This window comes from Myripristis murdjan, chromosome 16 (genome assembly GCF_902150065.1).
Source record: "Myripristis murdjan chromosome 16, fMyrMur1.1, whole genome shotgun sequence".
Lineage (NCBI taxonomy): Eukaryota > Metazoa > Chordata > Actinopteri > Holocentriformes > Holocentridae > Myripristis > Myripristis murdjan.
The window spans coordinates 11,301,313-11,317,397 of record NC_043995.1 but is presented as its reverse complement, the minus strand read 5'-3'; positions in this window follow the sequence as shown (position 1 = coordinate 11,317,397).

Below are 16,085 nucleotides of genomic sequence, written 5' to 3'. Positions count from 1 at the left end.
TATTATGTACAATATGCTTTATTGGAATGACTGGTGACGTGTGATGGAAGGTAAAAGTTGTTGAAAAAGTGTTGAAACTGATAAATCATCTAAATATGTAAGTCATATGGCTTCGTTTTCAAGTCATTGTCCCTCATTTACAGTATCCTAAACACATGTATATACATTTACTTTTATTTTCATTTCAGTGTGTAGGTTTCAACATGATCCTACTATGTAATGAAAAAGCTGTGATGTTAATATAAGCTTTACACTGTTATTTGAATACAGATCATAGATAAGTATTTATTTTTTGTCATTTGTGCTTTGAAAGAAAATTTGAAAGAAAAGAAACTTCTGTTTTTTTCCCTGTGGTGATGTGCTTGCATCAGCAAAATAAATAAATAACGGTGATCTCATTGGGATTCAGTAAGTGATGTTACATGGATTCTGAAAGTAACAGTAGTTATGTACAAAAAGCCTCTCCAACAGAGAGCAAAAAAAAAAAAAAAAAGGCATTAAAATTCAACATCAGTCAAGTGTGTGTATGTGTGTGTGTACATATGCGGTGTGAGAGTATGTATGTGTGTGTGTGCATGTGTGTACGTGTGTGTGAGTGAGTGTGTGTCTGTGTTTATCAGTCTGCCACGTGTTTGGCCCACTGACAAGGTCCAGTGATTCAGCCGTTTCTCAGTGCCAGCCAGTCAGACCTACAGTGATCCAATGTTCCTGTCTCTCAAAAAGACGCACTCCAGCCTCACACTTTGAAAACAGAATAAACAAAACACCCGATGGCTATTCTAAGGGACTTTGACAAAACGGGAAAACACCTTAATAAAGTCTACACATAGTATTCCAATAATCTCAGGCAACTGCAAATGCTTTTTTCTTTAAAATAATCCTTATTTGGCAGATTATGAGAACAAAAGCATTCAGACATTGAAAAGCCATTCGGCAGCTAGATTAAGCTTCTGTGCTGGGTGATTTTACAAAACGCTAGAGGAGGGGGTTTGAGGTTGGATCAGGTGAGTGAGAGGAGTGTCAAATTCACCTTTATAAGACAATATTTTTTATTTATTTATTTATTTATTTATTTTTACCAGTGGAGAACAAACACAGCCTGGTTTGGGGTATTAAAAGTGGCACCAGCACATATCCTGCTGAAATAATATTCCTGTATTTCATATCTACACGGCACTAAGTACCAGGTTACAACTAAAAAAAAAGTGTTTTAGTGTCTAGTTACTGTGTAAAATAAAAATTTGGAATTTAGTTTGTCAACTGTGGTGAGCATGAGCAAATGTCTTCCACAGCTGAACAATAAAACCAAGATTTAATACGTGATGTAATCCAGTGATGCTCTGCAGGCTGACTTAGTGGAGACTGTGGCCGTAGCCAAGGGGATTTCTGGTAATGGACTTCAAGGGAATTTCTGGTGAGTGCAGACATGTTTGCACATTAGTCACAAAGTCCTGTGCACCGACTGTAGCACAGTTCCAGGAAAGAGAATCATCGATAGTCTGGTTTCTCTGCATTCTGATATTTGCCTGGCACGGGACTTGTCAATATCTCAGTGTTAATATTAAAAGGAAACAACAATTGGAGCAATCTTTGGAGGCAGAACTACCTGTCAAATTTACTCACTCACATTCCACATGCATTGCTGTTGGCTCTTTTCAAAGCCCAAGACTTAATGCATTGTGCGCATAAGTAAAGCTCCAATGAAATAAGTTAAAAACATGGAACTGGCAAGTTGTTTTCTCCCCCACATTAATTGACAGCTTAGATCATGAAAGATACAGATGCCGTCAAACGCATTGTGCTTCACAGTGGGGTAATTTGCAGCACGGTGTGTTGCCAGACTTGATTGATTGTCTCTACGGTGTTTCTTGAGGCACTTCCAGGCATGAAACAGCAAAAAGCAAAACGTCTAAAGTCACTGACTGACAATGATGACTCCAACTGCATTTTTTAATGCTGTTTAATCTGGAATAGTGTATTTTACCTACTTTATTGTGACTTTTCACTTGCAATTTTGGACAATGAGCTACCTGTACCCTCCTGTAGAGGAGAAAAAGTGCATAAAAAGAAAATTTTTATGCATATTTATATTGAACAGTGTTGGATACAAATGTGTATGTTTTTTGAGATGCAAATGTTTATATTTCATTGATTATGCACACAAGTGGCTACTGGAATTAATGGATACCTTGTTAAACTCAAATATTTACTCAACACTTGTATCATTCACTGCCCTTGCTTTACTCTATAGAAATTATGTTCTCAGTGAACAGAGAATTGCTCTTTGCTTTATGCTTTATACATAATGTGTATATACTTTGCATGCAGGTTAAGGTGAAAATATTTTGCATAAATGACAAAAAAGCATATAATTGGTGTGTATAACATTGACCAAGTCTACATGCACACAAAAACTGTGATTGCAATGCAATTAATAATGTACTTATGCTGGAACCCATGTAAACACTAGACTGATTATGTTAGTGTAATTAAGTCAGACTGAGTGCAATCACAGCAATATATCCAATTGTATTCATATTACTAGAGACCAGTCAGATGATAGATACTCCACCTTAACTGCATTTTGTAAAGTGTGATCACACCTGACATGCGTATTTGTTGACAGAGATAATGTCAGGGAAAAGATCAAACTTACAATAACCACGGTTGGAACCAGTAAAAATGTGAACATTAAATATTGAATTGTTTTACTCAGGTTAATCATAATAGTTTTGTACGTGCACATGTAGCATATCCAGTATTGTTAGCAGTACATGCAATGACTAACTGGATGGATAATAAATGTATTTCATCTGTCTTTAAAAAGTGTTTTTGTGGCATCCGTGCTCCAAATGTTGGGATACACAGGATGATATGCAACAAAAGCATCCAAAATTGAGTTTACATTATTACATGATATGTATCCTGACTTGCTGACCCACCTGGACAGCCCACAAATTCCTGTTTGTCTCAGAAGAAAGCAAATAATAAGATGTTGTTATCCTCCTGGAAGGATGAAAAACAAGTCCCACATTCATTTAATTACATAAGGCCTAATGAATGATACCTTTGTCCTTTAGCCTGACTGCACTGTGACCTGAGTCATGCATGATGTTATTGTTGTTGTTGATGATGTTGACAATGATGCTACTCTCTGTGATGATGACCGCAGCTGAATCACACTGTATGACTGGTAATGATAAAATATGCAGAAGCTGGAACCTGTGTGCTCAGAGACTGAGCGAGTAAGAGCGAGGGGGTTAGGCAGTAAGGAAGAAAGAGAAACAGAAAGACAGAGAGATTAAAAGATCCAGGCTGAGCGGGGAAGCTGACTCACCGGTAGGTAAGGAGGTAAAGGAGATGACAAGTGGACAGCTGGTGGCTGGTGGCTGTCATATTAATGACGATAGAGACTGAGAGATACTGGAAAGTTCCACCCACAGTCTTCTTGGAGGGGGGGTTGCAAAACACAGCGTCAGTGGTTTCACTTTCACGGAGAGCTAGTGCAACGTTGACGGAAAGTTACAAACACTGGTAATATTGATGAGGAAAAAAAGCATCCTTATTAGGCCGAAGGGTCTGGGTCAGCTTAGCCCATGGTCCACATTTGAAATGAGATGATGCAATTTTTTGTTTTCTGCTGTCAACTCCTTGGCATTTTGCACTCTTCTAGTGAAGCAACACAGTAGGGCATGTGAGCTTGAGCAGAGGAAATCGTCAGCTTCCACCACACAAATCATTTATTGAGGGGAAAAAAAAAAAAAAAAAAAAAAAAAACACTTTTTTAAAAGGGCATGCATCATGAGTCTAGTACAGTCTGAAACTTTAGACACCTGTAAAAAAAAATGAATAATCTACACATATAGCTGAGAGACTATAGGATTTTCATTATGTCCATGGTGAGCAGCACAAGTAACATATGACTATACCATGATACACTAAGTTTCTGCTCATGCAGTGGCTATTTTTTCAGTGCAGCTGCAAGGAAAAGTTGCTTTCCATTTTACTTTGGTCTACAATTCAAACAGCTTGTAGAATCTGTACAATTCATTTTAAATCCCCTTGTTTCCTGACAAAGTAAGTCATGCTCTTTTTTTTTACCTTTTCATTTTCAGTGCAGATCATCTTTTATTTAAGTGTTACATTAGCGTTGTGAGCCTTGCCAAGTGTATGCCACCAACTTTAGATGTAAAGTTATGCTAAAACCAGAGATAGGGCACTATGATCCCATCTTTCAAAGGCCAGAGCCCCATCTCTTTGAATGGAGAGCTGTTTATCACTAAGGGGACAGGGACACCATCAAGTTGTACACAACACAGAATCATAAAATTTGGTCTGGAGGACATTAGTGCCACATAACATTTTTGTTTTTCCACTCATCTATGCTTACATGCTGGCCACATGGCAAGATTAAGACATTACATTCTGCTTTGCGACAGCCCTTGTCATTACCACGGTAACTGTGTTCAGTAATGTAAGGCATGTACTATAGCTATAGAGATTGTTTAAGCACTTACCTCATGCTTGTACAGTTTGTCATAAATATCACAGTTTGAAGCGATGCAGTGTGTGGAGGCTGGAAAGGCTGATGTTGTGCCTTACGCTGACCAACTGCCATTTAAAGCATTTCAGATTTTCCCATCGTAATCTGACAACTGAAGGTGCGCCACCATAAGTGTTACAGTAGTGAACTGTAAGTGGTGATTTCTCTTTTTTATTCTTTTTAAGATAATTTTATGGCCTTTCTGCTTTGTTTTTTGACGATACAGTGGAGAGAAAGCAAGCCAGATATAGCCGGATTTGAATCAAGACATCATGGTGACATGATGTGCACCTTGGCCAACTGTGCATTCAGGATGTCCAGGTTAGACTTTCTTCATTTTATTAAAATCAGTTAGGAAGATACTTACGGTATGCATGTAGCTAGCACTTAACTAGTGTTCACTTGCTTTGAAAGCTAGGTTATTGAACCTACACCTGGTATGCATGGATTATTGATGCAGCTGAGAACATCAAATGTAAATTCTTTTTGGGGGCATTTTTCAAGAAAAAGAAGAAAAAAAATGTTGTATGAATGGTGCTCAAAAAATCTGTCACTCAAATGTGTTTCAGCCTCAGCATTTTTAAGCAACCATTTGAAAGATTGTGTACCCATATTTTGAGGATTGCAGTCTTGCTTTACTATGTCAAATGAAGAAAAAAAACTGGTGTTCACAGAGGGAAAAAAAATACAATGAAGAACATAAACTACTAATTTCCTTCATTATACAAAATTAATTGGGGTTCTTTGATTGCTCAATGCCTGTAGCTATGTACAACATCAGATAATCAGAAAACATGCAGATGAGAACTCTGAAATAGTGACATCTGCTTCATGTTGCTACAGTTTATCTCGCCTTGTCTTTAATTGGTATGCCAGTGGCCTCAATGTCTGAAAACCCCTACTGCAGTTTGAGAAGTCTTTCACTAAGTGTCCTGTATGACTCACCCACTTTGTAGAGACTTTGTTGAGAGACTCTTGTAAGTTTATAGCTGAGGTTTGGTGGATAGCAGTGAAGAGCTTCCTCTCCTGCCGATACTCTCCAATCATCCTCTTTAATTCCCCATGAATCTCACAGCAGATTTTGTGTATAATGCAAAAGACATTCACATTTTACAGACTGAATCAGATTTTTTCCCCCTGGTTACTGCAATTCTATCAGTACAGCAAAAAACGCAAAAAGTTACATGGTGTCACAGGACATAGAGGACATAGAGGACAATTTTTATGACATTGTCCGCCATTCATTTTAAAGTACCTTGATCAAGGTCAAGTGGAAATCTAAAGAATTTAAGTTTTGTATGATATCATCATACACAATGTCATCAATATGACATTGTCTTTATTGATCCTTATCAATCCATTACGATTCTGTTATCCTCTTTCAGTGTTGTTCTGTACACACAACATCCACTGCATGTCTGTCCATCCTGGGAGAGGGATCCCGCCTCTGCTGCTCTCCCTGGGGTTTCTTCCTCCTCGTTGAAGGATTTTTTTCCCGGCAGTTGTTCCTTATCTGTTGTTGAGGGTCTAAGGACAGAGGATGTTGTATTGCCGAAAAGCCCCCTGAGGCATTTTGTGTAAGCAAATTGCCTCAGGTAAGGTAATTTGTGATACTGGTCAGTACAAATAAAATTGACTGGGCTTGACTTGCAACACTGTCCTTAACATTTCAGAATTAAGGCATATCAGATCTGACCTTGAATCTCCACATTTGTTCTCAAGACAATCTTAAGAATGAAATAGCTTAAGAACAATGCATTGTAAAAAAAAAAAAAAAAAAAAAAAATTATACTGACACCACAGGTTCCCAGATTAAAGTAGATGGTCTGATTACATTGTGGAGAACCTTGCTGCATAAATTTGCATATTACTGGGGACAAATTGTTTCTTGAAACTGCCATGACTCTTTAAAGGAATACCTCACCCAGAAGCTAAACTCTGTTTTGAATTATGCACCCAGTCCAGGTTGTCTTGAATTCCCGATGAACAAAGTTCTAATTGCAGGCGTCACTGAGAGTAGCATAGAGTTTATCAGCAATTTCCACACACAGCCGCAAAAAGGATACAACAATATCTGTCTCAAATGATCAAACTATTTGTGCAGCATAAATCCGACTCTTGACTCTCGATTCATATGTTCAGTACATCCTACAGGTTGGACTCAAACCATTTGGAAAAGGGGTAGCAGCAGTGGCTGTTTACAAAAATACAGAGCAGGTGATTGGACAAACCATCTGTCAATCACTGTGAAAGACAGCAAGCGTATTGGTAAGGTTGTTAAATCTTACTGTTTTGCAGCTCAGTGCACTGTACGCCTGTGCTTCCTCAAAGGGCGCTGCCAAACGCTTTGGTAGAAGAGTGGCCAGACTGGTTTTGCAAGTCAAAGCTTTTTGATTTTGTGAGATCAGCTGGCTGGGCCAGGCTATCACAAACAATGTAGTTAGGGTAAAATAATTACTTAATAAATCACTTTTGGAAAATGCATGCGTGAGCAGCTGTGCCTGATTGTCCTGCATGCTCATCAAACTGAAGTCCTTCGTCCAACATGTTCGTTAGCCAGACCCTTCTATTCGCTGGCTGCAGTTAATATGAATGAGGTGTAGTGAATGAATGAGTGGCTGTCAATCATGTCAGTGCTAACGGAAATGGCCACAGGTTTTGAAACCTATGCTCTCTGGCATGCAATTAAAACATTTTTCTTCACTCACGACAACTTGTAGCCTTCTTCCCCAAACATGCACCTGCCTTGCTCTACTCAGTTTGACTCAGTGTGTCAGCCCTGCATGGCTGGGATTTGCATTGTCATGACACAGGGCTACCCGCTTGGAGGTGTGTCTTTAACTACGACTGAAGCCCTGCTGGTTACCTGTGTGTTGATTAGTTCATCCTGCCCTCTGTGCAAGCATCCCATATAAGAGTTTAATTTTCAACAAATCAACAAGACCAACTTGAAATGGCTGATTCACATTGACAATATTAGTGTAACTAACAGATTTACTGACAAAAATACAATTTTACTTGTACGTTTAGTTTTCATAAGTGTTGTTACTGGGACTTCAGGTTGTGAGCAGCTTGGTTTCAGAGCCGTTCAATTCCTCACAGACCAATAAACAATGACAAAGCCCTCTGATGTAACTGCAGCCTACTTGAGGGTAGATCCCGTGTGCTTTAGCATGATTCTGGATAGGCTATAGCCCATCTCCGGCGCAGCTCAGCACAACTCAGTGCACTTAAACTGGCAATAGAGATGCAAATCGTTGCAGCTCAGTTTGACTCGACGCAAAAAATAGTGCCAGTGGAACAGCAGCATTGATGTGAGTATGTGTTACAAAATATAGATTGTTTTTGGGTGAAGAACTCCTTTTAGTAGCAGGAGTATGTTAACAGAGAAATATTTGCCAAACAATGCATCACTTAGTTTGAATAATGACCTAATTAGCATAACTGGTTATGTTTAATATATCATGGATATTATGGTGCAACGTTAGTCAGCTCAAGTGCCCCTTATTTCTCAATCTAATTAAATCGGACTTTGTCTCCCATGTGTTGAAAGTAAATGCTGGACTAAGCCATACCAATAATGATCTGTACACTCACAAAACATATGAGTAAAAGGGAGAATCCACCAGGTTCACTCAGCTTTGAAAAGGTTGACTTCTTGTTGTTACCGCGTCTCTGCAGGGCGTTAATGGTAGCATATACAAACTGACCACCTTCAGTGCAAAAATGGTTCATTTCATTGAAAGGAAGCCTGTTAGACGAGATACTAGACACAACAAACACAACAAAAGCACGGGTAAACAATTTAGCAACACACTTATTTTTACTTAGAAGCCACATTTTGTAAATATGACAAAAGCGCACATACAGCCCATCATCATTCAGTCCATCATTACAGTGTTAGCGGGACCTTTCTGCATCTCTCCGCTCCTTTCTCTGTCCCATTAGCATTGTTGGGTATGTTAATATTGGCGCTAGCTTATGTAATCGTAACAGCAGCAGAGGAGTGGGTTTAGAGCCTCCTAATGGCCTCATCAATGTAAATCTCCCAGACAATAATAAGCTGAAATGTGGGTACATACAGTAGCTAATGCTGCACGGTGAGAACAAAAGATCCGCGCACGCAACGCTTTCCACGTCTCAGTGTGTTTAAACATATAAACATGCATATTTGCTGTGGCACTTTAGAGGGGCATTGACATGTTTCAGTACCAGACACACACACACACACACACAAAAATGAAAGGAAGAGGTACAACATGGAGCTATCTGAATTTCTCCAGTCCTGGTAGACACATATGGTGTTTAACCTCCGAAGCCACGGTGTCTGTATTACTTTGGCGCCTCAATCTCAACATTTGTCCACGGCGAGTAAACATGTAATCATGTGGTATTTGCATTTTAAATGTTAAATACTTCCATTAAATTAGAGTTTATCATTACCTGCTGGGGGTTTGACTCCTCGTGCTTATTATTTAGGTCTTCACAGACAATGGGAGACAGATCGTGATTGTGCCCAACATAATATGCATGCATACATAAAGAAACGGGGGAAATATAGGTTATGCAGAGGGCTGCATATAGGTGCATCAGTGCTTAATGTAAAAATACTTCTCTTTTCCCTTTGTCCTGTGCACCGTCCAATGGCCTCTCAACTTCATTTCTTTATTCCTTGAGGGTCCAAAACACAATGGCACCAGCAGAAAACAGTCCAGTTGGCAATTATTCAGAATTACTGGATTATTACAAACTGGTTATACCCTAGAAAGAGATTTGAAAAATTGTTGAGTCTATTTCCAAAATATTACATGGCTTTTTTTTTTTTCCTTTTTGTTTTTCGTTTTTTTTTCTGTAAAGTTCCTTCTCAAATTGTCTTTCTCTTCTCTCCTAAACAGGAGATGATGCACTAGAAAACCAATGTTCCACGTCAAAAGTGGCGATTAGGTTTTGTGGCAGAAGAATAAAGACTTTGCGTTGTGAAATGGACAGGAAGATCAATGCCATAATCCTAATCAAATCTAAGTTTTGCTTGAAGCACGGAGCTTATTCGCCGTGTATCTTGTCATCAATTCTCTAGATTTCTCTGAATGTGCAAGGGGCGTGAAATGTGTTTCATTGTGAAGATGCATAAATGTCACAGTGGCCAAACAACAGAGTCAGGAAAATAGCATAAGTAAAATATATATGATGGCTGGTGCTGACACAATGCACACCGTGTTATGTGTGTGAGCACATGGCAAGACTGTGCAAGACACAAAGGGAACCATGTAGCTCGGTTTATGTACACCCCCATCTTTCTAGCAGATGCACAGTCTGCATAATTCCCTAACAAAGACACAGTCAACCTCTATGTATGTGTGTATGTGTGTGTGTTAATGTATGTCTGCCTGGACGTGCACATGAGCAATATGCAAGGCGGGGAAGCAGAAATTATAGCATACAGAGTGTTAGCAGTAACTGGTTGCAGGTTTTAGTAAATTCTTTTGGCAGCATTTTGGTTGGGAATCAGGGGATTTCCACTGTAAGATTCCAGAAGATGGCAAAATCAGAATTATTGCTCAATCGTTGCTCGTGAGGATGAAAGTAAATTGGCGTAAAGTGCCTGTTAAATTTTTACAATCGATACCCAGTGTTTCAAAGGAGCAGACAGTAATGAGATTACATTTCTGAGTCACTGAAAAGGTTACATTTTTAAGACAATGAGTTCACTAATCTGTAACATGTGTGTGTGTGTGTGTGTGTGTGTGTGTGTGTGTGTATGTCAGTATGTGCCAGTGTGCAGACATTTCAGCTCTGTTGGGGGGCAGTGAGCAGAAAAACACAAACTCTGCATCTGGAACCTCACAGAGCCACCACAAAGCACACACTGCGCTTGGATGTGCAAATATTCATATTCACGTTACACCTACACACAATATTGCATAGGCACACACCTGCATGGATACACAGCCACCGCCACATGGACACACACACACACACACACACACTGACACATGCACAATATAAGCTGTCCAAGAAGTGATAGGTGCATGAGGGATCAGGGAGTGCCTCGTCTCGCCTCGTCTCGCCTCTCTAACCCACACTGACTCATTCAGACCAAGACAAAGGCAGACAAGCAGTAGTGCAGAGGAAGGCATGCTGAACGGATGCAGCTGCGCTCCACACAAACACGCTCTTGACACGGCTACACACAGATGCACATATGGTACACACACCTACATATGCACGCACACGTTCATGATGTGTGCATGCACGCTTACATGCATAGAAATGTAGCCTCTGCTCATGCCACGGTGGCTGTGTCCAAACTGTTCCACTACAACAGATTCACTAATGATTTTAAGGTTTAGGAAACACTTTATGTACTGGAGTGCACTTCCTCGTCAAGGAGAGCTAGTTAGCTAACCATGCTGCTTACAAAGCTAAAATAGGTTAATGATACAATTTGTTACACAAGCGCAGCAGCAAAATTGGTTTTCAAGCTGCACTTTACTCCACGTGGTGGCATGTAAATGGGGCTGTATAGAATATGGCTGCAGCAGCCTCAGCCCTAACTGCAGGGCTCCTTTGTGCATCTGTCAATCATGCAGGCTGTCGATATGAGCCCTGATGCCCATTAGCCTCTCCATATGGTGCTAGAAGCTACAGGAATCCGCTGTATGCATATTCAAATATGTACAGTGTAAAGCGCCAGCATACATGTGAACTGTCTACCTAGCTCCTGGAGGGGTGGAAAGAAAAGGAATCAATCTATCAACCTATCTAAAATATGAGCATAGTATGCAGGTCTATTTTATGAATAAGCCTGTATAGTCTCTATTTGCATACAGCATTTAACTATAGAGTTGATATGCCCTTGAGAAATTGTTCGCCACCGGACCAAAGGAGACAGCAGCTTTCTGCTAGAATAAACATTACAATAGAATACAATGCTTCCTATCATCATTAATCATCATTAAAGCTCCGTTTTCCTTGATCTTAACAAAATAAAGATTTTTTTCACTTTAATATATTAAACTCGTCATGTGTTGACCCACTAGCAGATGACCTTAGTTTATAAAAGCAGGAACACAATGAATTTATTTATTTCTCTCTTATTGAGCCTGAAGGCTGTCAGTTTCCCATATGGTGTAGGCAATACTAATTTCACAGTCCACTGTGATAGTTCATGGTAGAATGGTAATCAATACCCCATCTTAAAGGCATAGCTAACCTACAACAACAGTATGCTTTGAATTTGCATCAATCTATACGTGGCATATAGGTTTGCTAACTGCTATGTTTTTGGTAAGTAAACTTAAATGCAGTTATCTGTCTTTTTGTGGCATTGGAAGCGCTGAAAAGAAAAAGAAAAAAAGCCTTCCCTTTGCTGCTCCAGCCTTTACCTTTCTAACTGAACACATCAAGCTCAAACCTGCTTCTTAGCTCAAAATGTCGTTGAAGGTTGGAGGCAGGGATTGTGTGAGCTCTTCTCCTATTCAAAGCTTTCATCCGCACAAAAAGGAGCTGTCTTTACATCAAAGTGTGTTTACTAAATGTGTTCTCATCCCAGCCGCTGTCAACTCAATACCCTAGATATGGACAGATATGGATTTGGAGCTATTGTTCATGTTGGATACTGTACGCCTTCAGTTTCTGTTTTTAACTCTCTGGTGTTATATATGTATGAATGGCAGGTGAAGTATACTGAAATCATTTAAGTGACTGGGAGTGAATGTGAATATGGATTAATGGGTTTCTTTGCTGTCATATCGCCAAAAGTATGTGAATAAAAAAATATCAGATTGTATAATTAGTGACAGATGAGAAGGTGGATTTTAATGGTAATACATTTTTTTAAATCACTACATAATGAGTACATTTTATTTGCTCTGGCCTGTACGTGCATTAACACAGAATGATTGTGTGTTTGTGTTCTACATGAAGCAGTCATTTCTAATATCACATAGGAATATTTCTATTCTTATTTTTTAGATTGATGTCTTGTAGCCAACTTGTAAACAATGTGCAATAAATTAATAATAATAAATCTGTTTACGACGACGTGTTATGTTGTATTACTGTGGCAGACCGTCCGCTGAGTTCGCCCGGCCTTCCTTTTGAGAGAAGATGAGCGCTTAACAAGGCAGACAGTTCAGGCCAGCTGAAGCAAGTGGGGCTGCTCTCAAGAATTCTACACACACACACATGCACGCACGCACACACACACACACACACACACATGCACACACCTCTGGCTCACCTTCCTTCATGGTTCAGCGGTTATTCATTCAATCACATACTAACTTCACTCTTCCATACACACATACACACACATGCACACACACACACACACATTAGCATATCCCACTACAGCATTTAGAACCAGCCTACTGTAACATATAGGTAAAGCTCAGTCAATTACGGCAGATTAAAATGTGCTTACATGTATTAACACGGGCAGTTTTGTGTGGCTCAGTTGGCTGTAACCCCATTCTCCCCGATATAATATATATTGAAAATGCATGAAATTGCAATAGTGTAAGTCTTTTACAGCAGTATAAAAAGCGGCATTAAGCAAGATTTTAATGCAAAAAAATGTTATTTTTTATATTGGTGTGAATTATGTAGTGTGCTGCACAAGAAAGGAATGTTAATAATGTATAAGAGGATCGAGATCGTTAAGGAGATCGTATAATAGGTCAAGAAAGATCAAGAGGGTCATTAAGAAGATTGTAATATATGCGGAAAATGTATGAAATTGCGATACTGTAAGTGAATTTAAAGCAGCATTAAAAGCAGCATTAAGAACAAATTTGATGTAAATATGTATTAATTTTATTGGTCTAAATTAAATGGGCTGCACAGAGGAGATTGGCTCGCTCCTTCTGCTAGAAACCCTGCACTGCCAATATTAAAAATATGAGGATAAAACACTTGGTCCCTGTGTCATATCAGCAGATAAAACCATCTGTAAAATTGTTTGCTTAATGGTTAGCAATTGAACTGCTGTCAGGCTGTTATAAAATAGCAGCAGGACCGGGGTCAGTTCACTTTTAATCCAATCAATCGTAATGTAGATCGAGACTGCCGTTCATTTGCTAATTACGGAGCAATCATTCTCATTTATCTTTCGGTCGGTTTGGTGTGACAGCCCACTCGCGCCGAAGGATTTTGACTGTTTGAATGTTAAATGTCCAGAGTCGATCGAAGTAAAAAGTGACTTGAAAGCGACTGTTGGGTAGCAGAGGATGAATGAGTGGTGCTGGCAGTTTGACCGACTCCATGGGAGAGACGACAACTTGCAGCGAGGCAGCCAGACGGTCAGTCACCCCGGGACCCTCTGTCTTTTTCTGTCTCTTTTACTGGCTTTCTTTCAGTTACTGCCTCTGCCTTTTTCGACACACACGCACACGCATGCTCGCAGACACACACACACACATACACACTCACTCACTCACACAAATGCACACTCTCACAGTCACCAGCTGTGTAGTTTGCAGCTAAAGGACGTGGTGTCAAAACTTATGCACAGGCTCTTCATTCATTTTTATGTATTATATTATCCTCTGTCTATAGTCTTTCCTCGCGAGCCAACTTAAATGATATTTAAGCTAAGACTCTTCACCGACTCTGTCTACAAACCTTCAAGGCACCCATCCATCCTTCCTTCCTTCCCTTCTTCCCTCCTTCCCTACTGTACTCATCTCTTCTTTCATTCCGATCCCTCCCCTTCTTTTCCCTCTCCCCTCATTGCTTGTCACCTCTTCTGTTCCCACACCTCCTTACCCATCCCTGTTTTCTCCCTCCCTTCCATCCTTCCTTCACTCCTTCCACCCTTGTCTCCTTTCCTGCCTGTTCCCTGAATCTCAATGTGTGGAGAGGATGTGGCGAGGCGAGACCTCCCCGTCGTCGGTGGGAAAAAAGGGAGAGACCATCGGCTTGCAGACGGAGGGGATGCAGCGAAGGTATAGGCTGGGAGGTAGAGTATAGGCCGGCCCATGTCCGCCCTCCCCCTCCCTCCCCGCTCTCCCTCCTTCCCCCCCACTGCAACCCATCAGGCCCCCCCTTCTCCTGTGCCAGGGTGGTATGACCTGCTGGATTACAAAACAGCCCTCCCATGTGTCTGCCTGTTCTCTGTGCCAGCCGAGAGACAGCGATACCAAGCTCCTGGAGCGCTGGTGAGAGAGAGAGAGAGAGAGAGAATGAGAAAGAGAGAGAGAGAGATGAACAGAAGAATCGAGGAAGACAGAAAGAGAGTGATAAGCAGAAAGGAAAGACAAGACAGCAAGGGAGAAAAAAGGGAGAGAGAGCAAGGGAGAGAGACACAAAGGAAGAGAGGAGGAAGAAGAGGAGATAGAACCAGGAAGAGAGGAGAGGAGAGGAGGGGTGGAACAGGGATGGAGGGACTGATGAGAGAGTGTGGGAAGACAAGAGAGAGAGAGTGAGAGAAGAGAAGAGGAGGTAGTTTTGAGTGATAGCGAACACACTGCAGGCGAGAGCGATCGTAGCGAGCGGGACGCTGAGCAGCAGCAGCGCTGTCAGAGCGCGCTCAGCCCTCAGGGACAGCCGGGGGTAAGTCACACACTCTTCATCTGCCAGGCATGCTCACATGCATGCACACACACACACACACACACACATACACACACACACACACACACACACACACATACACACAGGGTCATGCACATGCATAAATGCGCGTGCACACTCAGTCCCATTCATGCATTTGCACACTATACGCATGCAATATCCTCCACTCCCCTTCCTGCAAGTAGGCCTGTGCTGTGTTTCACACTTTAATCAACAATGCTTTGGAGAAAATGGAAGAAAAAGCATATATTTCTCCTGACAACAGTCGCTATGGTGAGATTTACTGATTTTCCACTGAAGAGCAGAACTATTCTCATCTTGCCGCTGGTCCAGGTAAAATGCTCCACGCTGCTGTAACTGCTCAGATGGACAGGTAGACTGCCACTAGGTTTTTTTTTTTTTTTTTTCCCTCCGCAGAGCACAGCTGGACTTCCTTTGTCAAAGTGTATCATTTTTTTTTTTTTTTTTTTTTTACCCGTCTGCAGTTTTCCATCATCCAGTTGTTTTAGTTTCTTTCTTATTGCTTGCACTCCTCTCTCTTTGTTCGCCCAGCATGGTATGAGGTGGGCTATTTTATAAGATAATGAGAGATAAGAGAATGATCAAGACCGGAGTCGTCAGGGGAACGGATAATGGCGTAGGGAGAGAGGAGCTTTCGCTGCGTGGAATCAATTTCATATGATGTCTGACAGGCTGTCATGGAATCATTATGCAACCCCCAGAGACAAAGAAATGCTTTAAGAAGCTGTAGGAATTGCAGAGTGTGTGTTTGTGTGTGTGTGTGTGTGTGTGTACTTCTGTGTGTGTGTGTGTTATACTTCTAATGGCATACACACATACAAAGACACGCACATACCACTAGCGTACAATCATCCTCTCATATCCGCGCACACACAACTCAATTTCAAAATAACCAGGCGATTCGGCCGCCTCATCCCTAAACCGGTTACAGCAGTCATTCAAGGAA